Source organism: Xenopus laevis, chromosome 9_10S (assembly GCF_017654675.1).
Source record: "Xenopus laevis strain J_2021 chromosome 9_10S, Xenopus_laevis_v10.1, whole genome shotgun sequence".
NCBI classification, from domain to species: domain Eukaryota; kingdom Metazoa; phylum Chordata; class Amphibia; order Anura; family Pipidae; genus Xenopus; species Xenopus laevis.
In genome coordinates, this window is record NC_054388.1 from 109743251 (window position 1) to 109759796 (window position 16546).

Genomic DNA, 16546 nt, shown 5'->3' on the forward strand with positions numbered 1-16546 from the left:
ATTAAAATGTAACAAATTGGGGTTTTTTCGTACATGTTGAAGAGCCTGCTGATTGTGATGTGCTGGCATGCCCCCAGCAGTTAAAGGGATGCTGTAATGGGAAAACATGTTGTTTTTTTCAAAACACATTAGTTAATAGTGCTGCTCCAGCAGAATTCTGTACTGAAATACGTTTCTCAAAGGAGCAACGTAAATCTGACATAGGGCTAGACATATTGTCAGTTTTCCAGCTGCCCTCAGTCATGTGACTTGTGCTCTGATAAACTTCAGTTACTCTTTACTGCTGTACTGCAAGTTGGAGTGATATCACCATCTCCCTTTCCCCCTCAGTAGCCTAACAACAGAACAATGGGAAGGTAACCAGAGAGCAGCTCCCTAACACAAGATAACAGCTGCCTGGTAGATCTAAGAACAGCACTCAATAGTAAAATTCAGGTCCCACTGCGACACATTCGGTTACATTGAGTAGGAGAAACAACAGCCTGCCAGAAAGCAGTTCCATCCTTAAGTGCTGGCTCTTTCTGAAATCACATGACCAGGCAAAATGACCTGAGATGCACCTACACACCAATATTACAACTAATATAATACACTTGCTGGTTCAGGAATTAAAAAGTGTCATTTAGAAATAAAAACAACATTAAGTTTTTTATAAGGATGGTTGAGTCTGTGTACATGTACCCATAATATAAACTGTACATTGTACACAACATTGTGTAGAAGAGTAACTTCTCCTTCCACTACAAGACCAGACACCTACTCCCACTTACCCCACGTGTATCCCCTATACCCACCACTACATTTGTGTCTGTAAACTAAGAACGAAGTAATGTGTGATAATTAAGAATGTTTTGAATTTTATTGACTATATTTAAATTGCATGCACAAAAGTTGAAAAGTTGGCCTGGAACATAGTATTTGTACCTGGATAGAGAACTGGCTAAAAGATAGACTACAAAGAGTGGTGGTAAATGGAACATTTTCTAATTGGACCAGTGTTGTTAGTGGAGTACCGCAGGGCTCTGTACTAGGTCCTTTGCTTTTCAACCTGTTTATTAATGACCTGGAGGTGGCCATTGAAAGTACTGTTTCTATTTTTGCAGATGAGACTAAATTGTGCAGAACTATAGGTTCCATGCAGGATGCTGCCACTTTGCACAGTGATTTGTCTAAACTGGAAAACTGGGCAGCAAACTGGAAAATGAGGTTCAATGTTGATAAATGCAGGTTATGCCCTTTGGCAAAAATAATATAAATGTAAGTTATACACTAAATGGCAGTGTGTTGGGAGTTTCCTTAAATGAGAAGGATCTAGGGGTCTTTGTAGATAACACGTTGTCTAATTCTGGGCAGTGTCATTCTGTGGCTACTAAAGCAAATAAAGTTCTGTCTTGTATAAAAAAGGGCATTAATTCAAGGGATGAAAACATAATTATGTCTCTTTATAGGTCCCTGGTGAGGCCTCATCTGGAGTATGGGGGCAGTTTTGGACTCCAGTCCTTAAGAGGGATATAAATGAGCAGGAGAGAGTGCAGAGACTAAGTGCAACTAAACTGGTTAGAGGGAGGGAAGAGTTAAGTTATAAGTACAGTATCTAGTATAGGTCAATCTTAAAAAAAAAAAAAAATCTAAAAACAAGTGGACTTGCTGAGTAATCAATGAAGATGTTTCACTACTCATCCGAGCAGCTTCTTCAGTACAACTGACTGGTGTGGGAGGTTTTCGGCATATAAACTCTTCCACTGATCCATTTACAATGGCCCATTGTAACTCTTCAAAGAGGTGACATCTGAAGAAATTCACAGAGGTGTTGATTCCGTGTAGTTACTGTGGTAGGATTATCCAATGTGTCATGCAACTCCTAGAAACAGGTGTTACTGTATCTAGGAGTTGCATGACACATTGGATAATCCTACCACAACTACACAGAATCTACACCTCTGTGAATTTCTTCAGATGTCACCTCTTTGAAGAGTTACAATGTGCCATTGTAAATGGATCAGTGGAAGAGTTTATATGCCGAAAACCTCCCACACCCGTCAGTTGTACTGAAGAAGCTGCTCGGATGAGTAGTGAAACATCTTCATTGATTACTCAGCAAGTCCAGTTGTTTTTAGATTGACCTATACTAGATATACCATGACCTGGATGAATGAAAATCTTCATAGTCATCTTAAGTTATAAGGGTGGACTGTCAAGGTTGGGTTTGTTTTCTCTGGAAAAAGGCGCTTGTGAGGGGACATGATTACACTTTACAAGTACATTAGAGGACATTATAGACAAATAGCAGGGGACCTTTTACCCATAAAGAGAATCACGTACCAGAGGCCTCCCCTTCAGACTAGAGGAAAAGAACTTTCATTTGAAGGAACAGAGTAGGGGGTTCTTCACAGTCAGGACAGTGAGGTTGGGGAATGCACTGCCGGGTGATGTTGTGATGCTGATTCAGTTAATGACTATAAGAGGGACTTGGATGATTTTTCCAAGGCTATTGTGATACTAAACTCTATGGTTAGTGTATGAGTATATATAGTTTATCGAGGGGGGTGTGTATGGATGCTGGGTTTTCATTTGGAAGGGTTGAACTTGATGGACTTTGGTCTTTTTTCAACCTGATCTAACTATGTAACAATGTATAAAACCTGTATATACTGAATTTTAGTTTTTAAATCTCTTTCTACTTAATTTTGGCTCATGCACTCACTTGCATAAATAAGCAAATACACAATTCTTTAATATTTTAACAGTAAAACTATTTTTTAAAAGAAACCCACCCTGCACCAATTACATCAATACTTGATTAAACAGCTCTAGAAGCTCTCTCTGTTTTTTTTAGGATAGCAGCTGCCATATTAGCTTGGTGTGACATCTTTCCCTGCTTGCTCATAACTCTGGGCTCAGATTACAGCATGGAGGGAGGGGGAGAGGAAGAGGGGAGCAAACTGAGCATGCTCAAGCCTGTGCCCTTGAGGTTTAAGCTGGAAAATGGAAGTCTGATACAGAAGCCCATATGGCAGATTTACTAAAGGGCGAAGTGGCTTACGCTAGCAACATTTAGACAGCTTTGCCACCCACAGGGACATAGACGATTTACGGACGCAGGTGCCAATTCGCTAGCGAAAGAGACTGGCACTAGCAGTCATTCAAACTCTATTGCCAGGTGACTTTGCCACCAGGTGAAGTGCATTAAAGTAAGTAGATCTTCCTCAAACTTCTGTCACTTACATCCAGGGCCAGAACTAGGGATAGGCAGAGTAGGCATTTGCCTAGGGCGCAAAGATAGGGGGGCGCCAGGCACGTACCTGCTCTGTCGCCTACCCCATGTCCGGTCCCCTCACTCCCCATCTTCCTGCACGGTGTTTGGCCTTTCTGTGCATGTGCGCATGATTTGCGCTTGCGCCCATGCACGCCGGCGTCAACGCGCACATGCGCACACTCAGCCGGTGCCACGAAGGGACAGGTTGCCTAGGGCGCCTGCACGGTGTGGCCCAGCTCTGCTTACATCATATTCTGTGAGCCGAAAATGCATCAAAGTCCAAAAATCGCTGGAGACTTTTCCGTTTTTCAGCCTGATTGCCTGCAAAAGACCTAACAAACTTTTTTTTGGGTAACCGGTTTTCCCCATACATTTGCAAACATATGGAACGTTAATTTTACAGTGGGCTCATGTGTAGGGCATTAGAATAACTCTATTGTCTTTATTAAGGTGCCCTGGACATGTGTTTTTAAAAGTATAATTTGTAAGTTTATGCACCAACATTTAACATTAAGACGTCCATACAACTTTAAATTTCCCGCCCTATGAAAATTGACCTGAGCACAAGATCCCCAGTGAAGTTTTACTAGGCAGAAGTTAATGCTAACTATAACGCTATATTAATGCATGCTCACATTGCCGAAGTAATGCTAGCGAAAAGTCACCAGCGTTCAGCGCCCACAACAAAACTCCACATTTAAGTGAATTAGCGTAGTCTGAGCGCATTTGTGCCTGCCGAATTGTATCGATGGGTGCGAATCGGTTGCTAGCACCCTTTAGTAAATCTGCCCCCATGTGTAAAATACACAATAGAAGGAAATAAATGTGGTTGTTCTTTTGAGGACTGAGAGCAGCATTACTTTGAGGGATTACTGGGGTATTTATATAGATCTTTCTGATAAAGCCTACTTAGTTTTAACCATTTGTTCTTCCATAATATTATTATGTCTGCCATAATATTACTGTTCTGTCTTCTGTTCTTTCTAAATGTTTTTGGGAAGATAAAGTTAAGATTCATAGCAGTTGCAGTTAAGATTTCCTGATGTTTGGTAAGTGTGTAAGTATGCTGCTATGGCAGCTGGGTAAGCAGGGGAACGCTTGTCAGAGTGGGGTAATGGGGCTGTAGTCCCCTATCTGTGGAGTGTGTTGTGCCTCTCCTGGTAAGGGCCCAGGGAGGTAAGGTTGAGTGAGGCCAAGTAGTAACTTGCCCATCCAGGTGCAGCGCATTGAGGTGGCCTAAAGGTGTAAATATATGTTTGTGTTCATGGCTACTTTATGATAGAGTAAAGAGAATAATAGAGTCGAGAAACACAATTCTGAAATCTTCTGGGCTTTTATAAATGATCTGGGTATTATAATGGGACTCATGAGAGTTAGAAAGTTTAGATGGAAGGGGTTTTATGGCTGATGTTTGCTTCCTGATCACAGAAGAAGTCTTGAGATTAGAGGTACGGACATTAAGCTTTATCTGTGTTGATCTGTGTTTTGTTCTTTTCTATCACTGAGACGTTATGGAGTTTATTGTGTCTTCTACACATTCTCTATTCTTGATAAACTGTGGAGCACAAGTAGTTTTCTATTTTTGGTCTAATAATTATGGTTCAGTGGTTTGTTATTGAAAAGATGCAAATATGCCCCTATAATCTCTGTTATTAGTTTTAGTAATGAAAAGAGTCCATTAAAGTATAGTACAAACCAATGTTTTGAGGGATAAAAAAGGAAAGAATCACTGGTTTGCTGTAGACAATTTTGTGTCCAATATTTTATGATAAACACCTCAAATAAAACAACTTGTATAAATGAATCACTATTGCCTTTATATCATGATAATTATAATAATAATGGGTTTGTCTCTATAAAACAATTCTAATTTGGTAGGCCGTTAGTTTACATGAACACATGGGTAGTGATGAGCGAATCTCCGCTATTTTGCTTTGCTGAAAAATTCACGAAGTGTCAGTAGGCAACAAAATATTTTTTACATGTACATTTTATTTTTTACCTATGCAACTTTTTTTTCTCACTCCAAATCCATTAAAGTCAACGGGCGTTTTTCCTTATGGTGACTTTTTTGTCTTGGTAACTCTTTTGTCTCTGTGACAATTTTGTGTTGATAACATTTTTGTCGCTGCAAATCTTTTTTCTGCACATTTTTGCTAAAAAAATTTGCAGATAGCGAAATGCCCAATTTTACAACGAATACATGACTGGTGAAAAAATTCACTCATCACTACCCATGGGAGAAATCTTTTTTTTTATTGAGCACAAGCCCCCTTTTCTTCTGTCTCTTGTCTCTTGCACCGATCCAGAGATGGAAAGTTCAGTCAGACCAATTTTACTAAGTCTTGTAAACAAAACAAAGGGATCACAGCAGGTCAGTGCACCATTGAACTAGTACATGTGACTTGACTGGGGAGCACCATACTACATATTACTATATCCCAGGTCTTCCTTTCATTGTGTGGCCATGGACTGGGAACATGTGCAATGTAACTATTCTTGGGTGGGAGATAAAGAATTATGGTGTGCAGTCCCTAGCCAAATACCATGGGTCAGATGTTTTTTTTTTTTTGTTTTTAAAGAATTGGAAGCACTGAGGTTTGTCATTATCAGGCATTTCCAGTCTCTGTCTCATTAAAATGCTTTTTAGTGGTAATGAAGCATGGTGCTCCACATTAAAGAACGACTTCTGATCGAGAGTGTTGTAATTCCCGGACTACATGGATAAACGATAATAGATTCCATATCTATATATATATATATGTTTTCTATAGTGTCACTTTTTTATTTTAATTTATAAAGAAACTGGTCCAATAAATACAAGCCACATACAAACACACACTCACACCATTCACAATCTAAGCAGGCGCACAGGGAATGCTCATAGTACAGAAACACAATCACTCACAATACCTGCCCTATAGAGTCATCCTAGAAATTTCAGATGACAGAAAAACAAGGATTTGACACACATAGGGGCAAATTTACTAAAGGGCGAATTATCGCCAGCGACCAATTCACACCCAGCTCAACACTTCACCAGTAAATGCACTCAGACTACGCCAATTCACTAAAATGCAGAGTTTGTGCTGAACGATGGTGACTTTTCACTAGAGATTCTTTGGCAATGAGAGAATTTGAGAATTTGCAGATGCGCTAGTTTTCATTTCTGCCTAGCGAAACTTCACTGGGGATCTTGCGCTCAGGTCAATTTGCATAGGGTGGGAAATTTAAAGTTGTATGGACGTCAATGTTAAATGTTGGTGTATATACTTACAAATTACACTTTTTAAAACACATGTCCAGGGAACCTTAATAAAGACAATAGTGTTATTCTAATGCTCTGCACATGAGCCCACTGTAAAATTAATGTTCCATATGTTTGCAAATGTATGGGGAAAACCGGTTACCCAAAAAAGTTTGCAGGCAGTCAGACTGAAAAAAGGATAAGTCACCAGCGTTTTTTAGACTTTGATGCATTTTCGGCTCACAGAATATAATGTACAGTAAGTGAGGGAAGATTGAGGAAGATCTAGCTACTTTAATGCACCTGGTCTGAGGTGGTGAAGGTAACTCTGGCCAAAGAGGTAATGTTCAGTAAAATCCACACTTTAGTGAATTTGCGGAGTAACGACCATTCGCCAGAGCAAAAAGTCGCCTGGCGATAGAGTGCGAATGACCACTAGCGTCAGTCTATTTTGCTGGCGAATTGGCACCTGCGCCCCTTACCTGCAGGCAGTAACGCTAGCAAATTGTTACTATCGTTAGCCACTTCGCCCTTTAGTAAATCTGCCCCAAAGTCTCTGTGTTCTGTGATATTGATTGCCTCTCTTGGTATTTTCCACTTGTATTGTTTTATCATTGTATCTGGACTGATTATTTTTATAGACAACATCAAAGCTAAATGGAAAACCAAACAACAGTGTATATGTTGGTTCTTGCTGGACTGTCTGATCATCCAAGTCTTCAGCTTCCTCTGTTCCTGGTGTTTCTCCTGATCTACCTTATGACTCTGACTGGGAACCTTCTCATCCTTCTCCTGATCTTCACTGATTCTCATCTTCACACTCCCATGTACTTCTTCCTTGGAACCCTGGCATGTCTGGATATGAGTTATTCCTCAGTCACTGTCCCTAAAATGCTGTATGATTTACTCACACAACAAAGGGTATTTTCAATGAGAGCTTGTAGAACTCAAATCTATTTCTTTTCCTTTTTCTGTACATCAGAAGTGTTTCTGCTGGCAGTGATGTCCTGTGACAGATACATTGCCATATGCCGCCCTCTTCACTACATGCAGATAATGACCTGGAATGTTTGTGTTCAGCTTGTATCAATTATTTGTTTTTTTGGTGCAATACATTCCTTGTTGCACACCGTTTTTTCAAGTAAAATAACATTATGCAGGTCAAGTGTTTTGCAAAATTTCTTTTGTGACCTGCCCCAGTTGCTTGAGGTCTCCTGTAGTGACACATTCATCAATGTATTGCTTATATTTCTCTTGGGGACATTGTTTGGAGTAGGCTCTTTAGTAGTCACCTTTTACCCATATATCACTATAATCACCACTGTTATGAAAATTCCATCAAAACAGATGAGATCCAAAGCTTTCTCCACCTGCTCCTCTCATCTAACTGTGGTCTTTATATTTTACACTACTATTTTCTTCAACTACTTTCGCTCATATGCAAATGATCATTATACTGATGACAAAGTGGCTTCTGTATTTTATGCGATATTAACCCCCTTTTTAAATCCTCTGATCTACAGTTTTAGGAACCAGGAACTTAAATCATCCCTAAAAAGAGCTTTTGAAAGACTGGAAATCCAATAGTATATATGTTGGTTCTTTGTTGGACTGTCTGATCTTCCGAGTCTTCAGCCTTTTCTGTTCCTGGTCGTTCTCTTGATCTATCTTTTGACTCTGATTGGAAACATCCCTCCCCTGGTTTGTCTGGATATTATCAAGTATTTTATCAAATATTTTTAGGGCACCGACATATTGCAGAGCACTGGATTTGAATTGCTGGCTCTCTGCACTAGGTTGAACTACAGGAGCATTGGCTTAAACACATGTGACTTCTGCCAAATCTTTGAAAATATTACTATAAGCTACAGCTGCAGGGAATTAAGTGCATATTTAGGATGATGGGAAGTGGCTATTCAACGGATTGCAAAGCTAAAGAGTTCCTTATCTTTAATATGTGATTTGATTATTGTAGGTAACACACTCTTCTACATCTTCTACTGTTTTAAATAACTCTCTGTATTGCTCTTCAGTTGACATGAGAAAAAAACAGCCTACTCTGAGAAGGTGTGGGGGAGAGACTGGGCACCTAGCACACTATACTGGGATATCAGAATACACAAACAGGGTGTACATACAGAACTCAACTTTATTTAAAGATAATTCATCTGCTTTAAACTGGTACCTCTGATGTTACTGTGTCACAGTTTCCACACTATTTCAATTATCAAAAAATAATCATAACAAATTAGAAAAAAAATTATATTTTGCCTATAACGTAGGTAAAGATATAAATGAAAATATATTTGTGTTTAGTGCTACTGTACGATAAAATATAGATGATTGAGATTTATAATGTAATACCAGTTGTCAGTCTCTACGATTTGCAGTGATTTTAGCTCTAGTCTTAACAGCGAAGAATTCAGAAAAACATTTTTGTTTTAGTATCTTACTTTTGATACGTTTTTCTATTAATAAGGATTTGCGCAGCTCTTAACATCAAAGGATAAGCACTATCAATCATTATTAATGGTAATCTTTTGCCCAATATTTTACAAGACTTTTTATGTAATGCTTTGTATGTTATTGCTATGTTTTTATTTATAACATTAATTTATATTACGGAAATATGGTAAGTTAGTTTAATTTAATACAATGTGTTCTCTTTCATTCAGGTCAAATGACCAACTGCCACGATCGCCGCCCGGAGCAGTTCCAGGAGCTCCGGGCGGCGCGTCCTTCCCTGCCGGCGTCGCTCCCAAAATGGCGGCGCCCATGGCCGCCACGTGGGTAGCGGCGCTGGCGCGATGACGTCAGCGTGTCGACGTCGGCGCAAGGACGCCGATGACTTCACTTTGGCGCCAAATTCAAATATAAACGCCTTACCAAGACGCCAGAATGGTGCCCAAGTATAGGATTCGTTTCTGTGTGTTTCCTGGGTTTCCTGTCTGCTATTTTGAGACTAATCTTTTTCCTGTTTGTTGCCGACCTCTTGCCTGGACTTTGGACTTTGCTGATTATTCTGCCTGCGCTTGAACCCGTGCCTGGACTTTGATTATTCTTCTGGTTTACCCCTTTTGGACACCGCAACCTTGACTCCCTTGTGGGCTTTCTCCTTGATCCTGACAACCTCCCTGGTGGGAGCATCCCGGCTCCCTGACATTATACTTGGGCCATGGATCCCACTGAGGAAGCTCAGCCAGATTTCAGCAGGGCCTTTCGAGGTCTGCATACTCGCATGGAGGTGTATGAAGCTCGGCAAAATTATGTTGGACACACGCTGGAGACAATTCTAGAAAAATTATCCATGCTGACACCGACTTTTTCAACGCCGACAACGCCCACGCCAGTTGCTGCTGACATGGCTACACAGTCCGTCTCTTCTGGTCCACGTATTCCTGCACCGCCTCTCTACAGTGGCGACCCTCAAGCCTGTTGTGGTTTTGTGAATCAATGCCAGATTCGGTTCGCCCTGCAACCTGCTGAGTTTATGTCTGAGCGAGCTAAGGTTGGTTTCGTGATCACTCGTCTGGCGGGGAAAGCGCTTGAATGGGCATCTCCACACTGGGAGAAGGAGTCTCCTCTAATTGATGATGCTATAGCCTTCCTTAAAGAATTCCGGACGGTGTTCGATGCCCCCGGTCGAGTGGCGACCGCTGCTTCGTGTCTGTTCCAGATCCGCCAAGGGAATCGTAGTGTAGCGGAATATGCCATTGAATTCCGTACTCTCGCTGCTGAGACTCGTTGGAACAATGATGCCTATCATGCTGCCTTCTACAATGGTCTCTCTCTTCGCCTCAAAGACGACCTGGTCTCCCGTGAATTACCCACGCAGGTTGAAGACCTCATTGCTTTGTCTGTCAAGGTGGACACCCGTCAGAGAGAACATCAAGCTGATAGGGACCGAGTTAAGAAATTTCAACCCATGTTGGCTCCTCGCTTTCAAAGACCACTATTACCTCCTACCCCCCAGCAGCCTTCTGTTATTCCTCCGGAGGAACCTATGCAAGTCGGAAGAGCTCGTCTCTCTGAACAGGAGAAGCTCCGGAGACGTACGGCTGGACTTTGTCTCTACTGTGGGGGTCAATCTCACTTTGCCAACTCCTGTCCTGTGAAGCCTCTAAGTTCCTCTCTTCAAGGTAACCTTAGAAAGACTCATGTAGGGGGTGTTACTCCCAAGTCACAAGAGAACTCTCACAGGTTTCTTCTGCCTTTACAGATCCGTCTGTCCACTAAGACCATTGTTGGCTCAGCTTTCATTGACTCTGGAGCTGCCGGGAATTTCATGGACGCTCTCTTTGCCAAGCATATGAATGTTCCCCTGTTTCCATTGACTCCTCCACTTCGAGTAACCGCCATTGATGACCGACCCCTTGAATCCGAGTTTATCTCTATGACGACTGGGGAATTGCCTGTGCAGGTTGGGACTTTACATAAAGAAAAGTTATCGTTCCTGATTATTTCCTGTCCTTCTGTTCCAGTCGTCTTGGGGCTTCCTTGGTTACGCCTGCATAACCCTATCATTGATTGGTCCTCGGGGCAGGTTTCCCGTTGGAGCCCATACTGCCAACAGCACTGCCTTCCTGCTGAACCCATCCAGAGGGTGAATATTTCTACATCTGATTTGAAGACGCTTCCCTCCTTTTACAAGGAATTCTCTGATGTCTTCTGTAAAAAGTCTGCAGAATTTCTCCCTCCTCATCGTCTCTACGATTGTCCAGTTGAGCTCCTGCCTGGAACCATGCCTCCTAGAGGTCGCACTTATCCTCTCTCCCCAGCAGAGACCGCTGCCATGAAAGAATATATTCAAGAAAATCTACAGCGGGGGTTTATTCGCCCTTCCACTTCTCCTGCAGGGGCTGGATTCTTCTTCGTGGAGAAGAAGGATGGAGGCCTACGTCCTTGTATTGACTACCGGGGTCTGAATAAAATCACCGTTAAGAACCGGTATCCCTTGCCTCTGATCGCAGAACTTTTTGACCTACTGAAGGGGGCTAAAATCTTCTCTAAGTTGGATCTCCGTGGGGCGTACAACCTTATCCGCATCCGGGAAGGTGACGAATGGAAGACAGCATTCAACACTCGTGATGGGCACTATGAGTACCTCGTAATGCCCTTTGGTCTCTGCAATGCTCCCGCTGTCTTTCAAGAATTCGTGAACGACATTTTCCGGGATCTCTTGGGAAAGTTTGTGGTCGTGTACCTAGATGACATCCTGATTTTCTCCAAGGACCTTGCAAGCCATCGCTCCCAGGTGAAGGAAGTACTCTCTCGTTTGAGGAAGAACTCTCTTTTTGCCAAGCTGGAGAAATGTGTGTTTGAAGTGTCCAAGATTCCTTTTCTGGGCTATATCATCTCCCCAGAGGGTTTCGAGATGGATCCCGTTAAAGTGTCCGCAATCCAAGAGTGGCCCCTTCCGCTGAGCACCAAGGCGATCCAGAGATTCATTGGTTTTGCCAATTACTACCGGCAATTCATTAAGGGGTTCTCTTCTCGTATAGCTCCTATCCTGGCCCTCATCCGAAAAGGGGGTAAACCCAGCTCATGGCCCCCATCTGCTATTGAAGCCTTTCAATCCTTGAAGGATGCCTTCACGTCGGCTTCGGTTCTCCGCCATCCTGATCCAGAGGTACCCTTTTTCATCGAGGTGGACGCTTCTGAGGTTGGAGCTGGAGCCATTCTATCCCAAAGACATCCTGCTGATGGGAAATTGCATCCTTGTGCTTATTTCTCTAAGAAGTTCTCTCCTGCTGAACAGAATTATGATGTAGGTAATCGAGAACTCCTGGCTGTCAAGCTTGCTCTAGAAGAGTGGCGTCATCTTCTTGAGGGTTCCTTGATTCCAGTCTCAATATACACTGATCATAAGAATCTCGAGTTCATTCAATCTCTCAAGAGGCTGAATCCCAGACAAGCAAGGTGGGCTCTCTTCTTCTCTCGATTTAACTTTGTCTTGACTTATCGCCCAGGCTCCAAGAACCGGAAGGCTGATGCTCTGTCTCGAAGTTTCACTCCAGTGGATCGTTCTCCTGAAAGACAAGAGCCAATTATTTCTCCTGTCAAGATCATCGCTTCTTTGTACCCTCAATTTGCTGATCAAATCCTGGCTGGTCAATCTTCTGCCCCTCCTGATACCCCCATCGGAATGGCTTTTGTACCTCCTGAACTTCGTCTGCCTATCCTGCAACAGACTCATAGTTCCAAACAAGCTGGACATCCTGGTCCTGTTAAAACTCTTGAACTTTTACGGCGTCTAGTCTGGTGGCCGACAATCCGTAAAGATGTCAAAGACTTTGTTACTGCCTGTACCGTTTGTGCCACTTCCAAGTCCAGCCATTCTCGCCCCAGTGGGTTACTACAGCCGTTGCCTGTTCCCTCTCGTCCTTGGACGCACTTGGCAATGGACTTCATAGTCGAACTTCCTCCCTCCAGTGGGAACACCGTGATCTGGGTTGTCATTGACCGCTTCAGCAAGATGGCCCACTTCATCCATCTACGGAAGCTTCCATCTGCAGTGGAGTTGTCACAGTTGTTTATTCAGTTCATTTTTCGCCTGCATGGCTTCCGGGCCGAGATCGTTTCTGACAGAGGGTCCCAATTCACGGCAAAGTTCTGGCGTTCCCTGTGCAAAGATCTGGGTATTAATCTTCAGTTCTCCTCAGCTTATCATCCCCAGACAAATGGAGCGGCTGAACGAGTGAACCAAGCCTTGGAACAGTTCTTGAGGAATCACGTTTCCCTTTGTCAAGATGATTGGTCTGATCTCCTCCTGTGGGCCGAATTCGCTCATAACAATGCCTGCCACACTTCCACTGGAAGGTCCCCATTTATGTCGGTGTATGGTCAACATCCTCAAGCCTTCCCACAAGACTTTGTGTTGTCTGATGTTCCGGCCGCTGATGACCATGCAGCCCACATGTCTGCTATTTGGGCTGCAACCAAGTCAAACTTGGAGAAGAGTGCTCTGGTTCATAAGATGTTTGCAGATCGTAGACGTAGACCCTCTCCTCCCTACAAGGTCAGTGATAAAGTCTGGTTGTCTTCCAGGAATATTCGGTTGAAGGTGCCATCTCCTAAGTTGGGTCCGAAGTTCGTAGGTCCATTCTCCATCTCGGAGGTGATCAATCCTGTGGCTGTCAGACTTCAGCTTCCCCCTGAGATGCGAATTCCCAACTTGTTTCATGTCTCCTTGGTGAAACCCGCTACCTCCAACCGCTTTTCTGTTGTCCAGCCTTCCCCTCCTACTATCTCGGTGGATGGTCAACAAGAATATGAGGTGGAAAGGATCCTTGACTCCAGAATCTCCAGGGGCTCTCTTCAGTACCTCATCAAGTGGAAAGGCTTTGGCCTTGAAGAATGCTCCTGGGAAGGACGCTCTGATGTCCATGCTCCTCGTCTTGTAAAGGATTTCCACTCCAAATTTCCCTAGAAGCCAAGTCCTGGTGGTCCGGAGGCCCCCCGTGAGGGGGGGGTACTGTCACGATCGCCGCCCGGAGCAGTTCCAGGAACTCCGGGCGGCGCATCCTTCCCTGCCGGCGTCGCTCCCAAAATGGCGGCGCCCATGGCCGCCACGTGGGTAGCGGCGCTGGCGCGATGACTTTGGCGCCAAATTCAAATATAAAAGCCTTACCAAGACGCCAGAATGGCGCCCAAGTATAGGATTCGTTTCTGTGTGTTTCCTGGGTTTCCTGTCTGCTAATCTTGTTCCTGTTTGTTGCCGACCTCTTGCCTGGACTTTGGACTTTGCTGATTATTCTGCCTGCCCTTGAACCCTTGCCTGGACTTTTATTATTCTTCTGGTTTACCCCTTTTGGACACCGCGACCTTGACTCCCTTGTGGGCTTCCTCCTTGATCCTGACAACCTCCCTGGTGGGAGCATCCCGGCTCCCTGACACCAACAAAAAGGAATATCAATCTATGTGTAAGGTGTCAAAGTCATTTATGAGGGGATCTGCAAGAGATAAGCAGATAAGGTACAAGATAATGTGGCTCAAAGAGGCTGAGTATAAAATAGGGCTGAATTATTGGAGTGTAGAATCAAAGGTCTCTAAGTCCAGATCCACACATGTTGGTATTTCTGACCTGGTGCAGTCCTTTCTTAAACTGGCCACAGACGCAAAGATCCGATCGTTCAAATCAATGTTCGAGCAGACTTCCCCATCTCCCAACCTGCCACTGACCATTCCGATCAAATAAAGTAGTAAAAGAACAGATCAGCCGATGTTCTTGAAGTTATGTCCGACAAAAGCTGGTGACAGTCTCCCACTGAAAATCGTACAATCGGCAATACACGCAGAGATATTATCGGCAGCCGACAGAAATCATTTAACCTGTCCGATCGACCAAATGACCGATCTCCGCCGGACGAAAAATTATGGGACTCTCCCCACACGGTCCAAAAATCGTACGAATGCTCGATTCGTACGATCAGATCTTTGCGTCTATGGCCAGCTTAAATCCACATAATTAGCCATAAATCCAAGGCCCAGGTTTAGTCCCTTCTCCAGAGAATTGAACATTTGCATTAATTTGTATTCCCACACTTTTCTATCATTGTCTGTTTTAAAGTTGCCCTTAAGAACCAAAATTCTTAAATCATTTATGGAGTGATGAGGGGCATTGAAGAGATTTCCTATTGGTGTGTCCAGTTTTTTATTGGTTATAATGAATCAGTGGTGTGTATTTCTCTTTCTCAGAGTTTTCCCAGTCTCTCCTATATACAGTCCCCCAGAGAACACCACAGCTTCATTGTAATCACCTTGACAAAGGAACTAAAATGTTGTGAAATCTTGCTATGATTATATTAGTTAGCCAATAATTGTATCACCTTTATACCACTTTTGTTATTTTTCATTTCAAACGGGTTTCCCTGTAACATTTTTACTGGCTAACACGGTACAGCAACTTTACTTTCATTCAGGCAAATACAGATTTGAAGATTAATAGTGAATCTTCATTGAAAAATTTGCGAAACTCATTGAAGACAATTTGCAAAAACGGATTGAAGTCAATGGGAGTCAAAAAATGTTTACGACAATTTTTTTCACTCCAAATGCATTAAAGTCAGTGGCTGTTTTTTCTTATAGCTACTTCTTTTCTCAGCAACAATTTTGTCTTGGCAACTTTTCCAAATGCATTAAAGTCAGTGGGGGTCATTTTTAAAGTTCGCGCAGCGCATATTTTTCGCAAATGGTTGTATTACGCATGTTTATTTCTGAACGCTAATATATTGCAGTGCTCTGCCCGTCTTTCCGTTTTTTGAAAATTCGCAGTGTGAATGCATTTCTGCAAATGGCGTGCAAATGAGACGGGAGTTTGCACGAGCGCACCCAATGTGCGAGGTTGTTGTGCGCGAAAATAGCGTTGACAGTAACATAAATTTGCAGTTTGTGAAACTGTTTTGCGAATATTTTATCCGCCACCAAAGTTGTGGCATAATTGAGCCGCAGAGTGTGCGCATAAAGATTCGCAATTTGCGAATTGTGACATATTTAAAAAGCTCCTATGGACATTCGCATTGTGAAAAAAAAATGTGCAATTCTGTTTGCACCCTCTTATTCAGCTTTATAAATATAACCATGCCTAGGGCAAATATATTCAATTTGTGAACCAATCTGCCCTGCGCAAAGTTTATAAATGACCCCCAATGTGCATTTTTTCTTTTGGCAACCTTTTGTCTCTACAACAATTTTGTTGCGGCAAATTTTTGCCATGGTTTTATGACAAAAATTTGCAGGTGGCTAAATGTGTAATTTCACCTTAAATCCATGCCTGGTGAATAAATTCGCTCATTATTAAAAATGAATAGTTTTTAAAGACAATAATAAGAATAACAATAATAATAATAGTGGTTTGAGGCCTGAGGGTGTTTCCTTAACAGAGAAGGATCTTATGGTTTTTGTAGATAAAATGTTCTAATTCTGGGCAGTGTCACTCTGTGGCCACTAAAGCAATAATAATATTGCATAAAAACTTAATTTTGCCTATTTATGGGTCCCTGGTGAGGCCTCATCTGGAGTATGGGGGCAGTTTTGGACTCCAG